The sequence below is a fragment of the Coptis chinensis genome, chromosome 2 (assembly GCF_015680905.1).
Source record: "Coptis chinensis isolate HL-2020 chromosome 2, ASM1568090v1, whole genome shotgun sequence".
NCBI lineage: Eukaryota > Viridiplantae > Streptophyta > Magnoliopsida > Ranunculales > Ranunculaceae > Coptis > Coptis chinensis.
The window spans coordinates 22,415,110-22,420,854 of record NC_141457.1 but is presented as its reverse complement, the minus strand read 5'-3'; the positions used below and the strand labels follow the sequence as shown (position 1 = coordinate 22,420,854).

The 5,745-nt window shown below is 38.9% G+C and overlaps 1 long non-coding RNA gene across 1 annotated transcript; it reads right to left on the bottom strand.

Annotated features, from left to right (window-relative positions):
- Positions 1 to 4,820: 4,820 nt before the first annotated feature.
- LOC147515384 (uncharacterized) lies at positions 4,821 to 5,526 on the bottom strand. The gene is made up of 2 exons (XR_015213424.1): positions 5,313 to 5,526; positions 4,821 to 4,956 (listed from the first exon to the last, which is right to left on the bottom strand). It is a non-coding gene; the product is annotated as an uncharacterized LOC147515384 (long non-coding RNA).
- Positions 5,527 to 5,745: the final 219 nt, after the last annotated feature.

Below are 5,745 nucleotides of genomic sequence, written 5' to 3'. Positions count from 1 at the left end.
TGAAATTCTACGACAATGGGAGCTTTAATGGCGACCCTTTTTGGGTTACCGTCGAGGGTGTGCACCACGAAGTCACACCTGTTTTGCTCTCCGGGATCACGGGCATTCCTCTAGTCGACCACGTGCTGACTCAGCAGCAGCCCGTGTACCCACAAACTTACAACCTAATGCTCAACACGCTAATCGAGGGAGAGTACAACATAGACGGAAAATGCGCCAGTGTCGGTACCGGTCGCGACGAGAACCCGGTTAGGTCGTGACTCAATGGTCGGATGACGTCATTCGCACCTCGAAGCCCTCAGACATCAACAAGACCTTCCTCCACCTTCTCTGGATCCTCCAGGAAGGAAAGGGTAACTTCTGCATCGTTAGCTTTCTTTTTGATATTATTACACATGCCACTCTTAGATCAGCCCCTCTTGCTGTTCTGGTAACGCAAGTTATGATTACCTTGGGTTTTCTGTCCGCCACCCCGCTACTCCCTATACCACAATATGAGAATATGCTTGTCTTCAAGAAATGCATACTGGACCCTTGGGAACCCACAGCACCAAGGGCTGCTGAGCACGCTAGCGTAGGCTCATCTCACCCACCCTACTTTGATGAGACTGCCATGAGTAAGATCACCCACCCCATAGATGCCTTTACGTCTTTGTGAATGCTGGTTTGAGAGACATGTACACTTTCGCCGGGTCGATGAAACGTACCTTGGGCGAGTTAAGGACAGATATGACCACTCGCCACGAGTCGATGACAGACAGCATGGGCGAATTCCAGCAGGAAATGAGAGCTTCCATGACTACATTTCAGGACCATATGCTTACGCACCAGAACCAGTTCCAGCGAATGTTCATGGCGAGCCAGCATCAGTTTCAGGCTCAGGTGATGGATACTCTGGGTGATATCCAGGAGCAGTTAGCCTCCATGGGAGCTCATACTGCACGACGTCGCAGGACTCCTGGTTCTTCTTCTGCAGCCCCCGAGGATTCTTCTGCAGCTCCTGAGGATCATCAGTAGGTAGTTTATTTTTCCAGTCTTGTATAATATTTATGTCAAATATTTGATTTACATGTTTGCATTTCCAGCTTAATAGTAGGATATTTCCTAAAAATTTCTGCCTGGATATATTAGTTATATCTAATATTATATTATATAGGTAGGAACATATATAATAATATTAATAATAATAATTTATATAAATATGTATACATATATATTTTAGATGTCACACTTAACGGCAAACTTTACCGTAAACTAACATTTTATTAAACGGTCATGAAAACGCACAAAAAACGGTCAAAAAACGACAATTTTCTTTCTATAATTAAGTTCAACACTTCCTCCACATTCACTTATTTCATATTCTTCCCTCTACACTTCTTATTCAAAAAAATTATTTTTAGTCCGCTCCAAATTTCAAGCTTCATGGATGCACTAGAAAAGTTTGAGCAGCGGCAAATTGAATATGCTAATCAAGTCTTCATGCTTGTTTGTTTCATTATAGTAATGTTGTTAATGTGGCATATAGTTCTATCTAATATTTAGGTTTGTATTTCATTTCCCATATCATTATGTTGTGTTTCCGTACCGTTGTACGTTCTTACATCTTATTGTGATAGTATATCTACATTTTCCTTGTCCTTCTACTTACGCTATTTACGAAAAAAAAAAAAAAAACACTCCTTGTCACATGCCTCATTCTTCTCATCCACACTACATCCACTTTTGCGCATATCTTAGAAGATACACGTGGTCTAACTACCCTGTAACACCTCGATCCGTATCTTTATAACAAGGATAGACACCTCAAAAATCTAACTTCCCTTTTTCCAAAAAAAAATTTTCTTCACCACTCCATCTTTAATGGCCCTCACACGAAGTTTCGTGCCCGAGCAAAATTTTATGGAAAATTTCCAAAATGGTCTTTTTCATCCCTTTTTTGACATAGAAATATCACGTCGAGGATGGTACCCTCTTTTACATCATAAGCAAGTATTTTATTCCAGAGAATTGGTCTTGTTGTTCTATAAAAGCAGTTATTTCCAAAACGGGCAATTCTTTGTCCGTGCTAACGGATGCGAGCGTGAATTGACTATGGAAATCATCTCTGAGGTACTTCAAATTCCTATTACAAACCAAGGAGTACACCTTCAGGATTCACCTATCGACAATATCAGGCATCTGATGTTTGCAACTATCCTTCACAGCGAATATAACCGGAAAAACCGTATTGTTTATCAAGAATCTTTGCAAAAGAACCAATTATCTGTGATCCAATGGGTAGCTCATAATGTGCTCGGCACGTCTAAGACTTCCGAAATAACCAAACCCCTCCTCCATCTACTCTGGGTCTTACAGAGTAACTGCAATGATTTTTGCATTATTAAATTTCTCTGGAACGCGATCGCACGTGCCAAAAAAAAGCCAGCTCCTTTACCAACCATTGTGACACTTATCATGATACGTTGGGGTTTTCCTAGTACTTCTCCTCATATACCTCTTCGAACAGCTAACATTCTTACCATTCACTCAGTATGTAGGAACGGATTCTGGAACCCCGACATTGCAAAGAACCATGTCGGTGCAGAAACCGACGAAGATTGTTCCGCTGACAACATCTTCACTGAAAATGCATTATGCAACGTATTTAATCCCATGGAAGGGCTTCGTTTAATGCAACAAGGGCTGATGACATTATTCAAACGTCAGAACATTATCATCACCAGTCTTCTTGAATTTCAGGACCTGCGGACAATAAACAAATAGGAACAAGGACAATTCTTGCACAACCACAACCAGTTCTTGGCAAATCACACTCTCATAATGGAGAACCACGCCGAGATTTACCAGACAGAAAGCGAAATGTTGCAATAGGCTGTTGCACGGATTAACGGCATAGAAAATCTTATAAATGAATCCCTCCCACAAAAGGATCCTCGCCGTTACTTGGGCCCATGAAACCATTTAAATTTTGCAATTTTATGTTATTTGTCATTTTCTTTTTAGTTTTTAATTATAGTGAAATTTTCCTATGCTAATTTGTTTTTACTTAATTATTCTCATCATACTCTAATATTTGTTTATCCTTGTCTAAATAGGTCACATTTTTTTTTCACACATCTTCTACAATGGAAGCTCCAAAGATTATTCCAGAACAATCTTTCCATTTGTTGCTGAATTCTCCTGCATATGGACATCTTTTCAGAGACTACATCACTCAAGTTGGTTGGAACTCTCTTATTCTACACCCGTGAGCGACATACTCCCCGGTTTGGCAACTTATTTTATGATCACATGGAAGATCTACCACCGCATGCGGGGTTTCCTTTGAATGGATTTACACTCCGTATTGGTAACACCCGACATTCTTTTTACGAGCCAACTGTTGCTATGGCTCTAGACCTTCCTCCTCTTCAGCCAGACCTCCCCATTCAATACATGATAGAGAATGACTTTAATGACTATTCTAGGGAAGATTTTGTTGCCCGGTATGGTGATGGCATTGCCCACGTCAGTGAACGTGCCGAAGCTGGCCAATGGCCAGACTTCACTATTCCACTAGCCAGTATGACCATGAATGTTGGAACTGCCATGTTATTTATTCTTCTGAACATCATGGGGATTGGCATTTTTCCACCGTGATCAAAGTCAGCTTTGTAAGACATTCCATGCCTTGTCCCAAAGAACATACCGCCTTTGACATTACTGCACCTAGTAATTGAGAATCTTAAGAGGGCTCGGTCTTTTCGGCAAAGACTATATCACCCTACCGCCATACAACATGCGGGATAGTGAGGGCATTTCCCGCGAGTTTGCACCACCTTTCGTGATCGGGTAAAGGTCGACTCTATGTGTCCAACAAACAAGATAATTCGTTCTTTGCGATTTAGGACATGGCGACGCCCTGCAAGGTATCTAAAGAAAGTTCGTTCTTTCCCTAATGATGATAAAATGATAGCTCATCTAGACAATGCAAAAAAGAGGAAGTGGAGCGAAGTCTGGAAAGCTATGATAGATTGGCGTGATGCAAAAGAATGGCATTTCTACAGGGACGAGGCAAGAATGGACTATCCCCCAGTTCAAGGTTGGGGCAATGTGAGTTAATGCATGTACATATTTGTTTTACATTTTGATGTGAAATAAATAAATAACCTAACAGTGTGCTACTCTAACAGTGTGCTTCTACTTTTATGATGTATAATATATAGTGTGTTACAATAAATTTCTGTGGAAGATGTCAGCTATATTTTTGCTCAAAGCCTCTCAGGTATACTCTTTCTTCCTCTTAATACTTCGAGGACAAAGTGTCCGACTGTTTGGGGGTGGTGAGAACCTTTTGCAAAAATTAGGCATGCATAGTTGTATATAGTTTACTTGATTTAGTGACAAATTCTCGTTTCCTTTTCTATGATGAAAAATATTTAGAAATCTCAGCCTAGCATCAGAATTAGGACTTGTTCTTAGAAACTTAATTTAATTCGTATGCAATAGTTTTTACATCTTTTCATGAGCATTCATGCACTGATTATCATTAAATGTACACATCAGTAAGTTTTTGGGACCACGGTTAGACAACTTAGTTTCCATATCCTGTAAGAATCTAACCAAAAACCTCAAAATGTGTGATATACGAGTCAGCATATGCAGGTGGCAAGTGATGGTCACAATTTAGTGCCACTGTCACACCCCAAATTTCCAGAAAAATTAAAACTGATATTCCATCATCTGGAAACCCAGGGTGAAACAAAACCCACTAACATATTATCAACTACACTATTTAAAAACTGAGATCAAATTAAAACTGAAAGAACAACGCTTCATTTACAAATAAAATTTTTACTAACCAACTCTATTACCTTTGTTTCAATTCAAAACCATACACTTTCGAAAAACTTAAACCAGAAGACTCCAAGAGCAAATCCAAGTCACGTGTCTTCATCCACTGCACTCCACCATCTATGTTCCCAAGAACACACCCACGTTGCAAAACAAAGCAAACATGGGTCAACAAATTGAATTTTTTTGGTATGAGTAGAACTAACAACAAAATATATATATAATAATCTTTCAAATGAATAATATAACCTTACAAACAATTTCAACTTGAAGACAAGATAGTTCCGTTTTTCCAAAAACGGCGGTAGTTTCTTCCCAAGTAAGATTTCACCCCAACATACAAATTCCAAGAATCTCATATAATATTACTCGTCATTCCCACTTTCCAAAATAACTCACAATACAATACCACTTACATTTCATTTATTAACTGCACATATGATAACCTAATTAAATATGAGTTTGGTATACCTTACCTTTAAGCCGACACGTCGTCTTAGGGTAGGATATTTACGTCCCTGCAGAAAAGATTAATAGATCCTACCCTCCTGCAAAACAGAGTTAGTCATCACAATAAATTGATTTATCTCAGTCAGTCAAAATTCTATTCATGACCCAACCTCATTTAAGACATTGAAGTCTAATTGATATAACCTGGTTCGTCCCGTATCTTTGAGGAATACCACTTATCATAATACCTATATTAATGATAGTCATTCATATGACATCATTACGTCATAAAGTTTCTCAAGGCATAACCATAGATCTCGGACTATCACAAGTCATTAATATTTTCGTAATAACATATCAAGTTATAGTCATTTCACAAATACATAGAAATTACAATCATTTACTAATATTATTCACCGTCACACTTCATATCCATAACATCACACAATTCATATACTT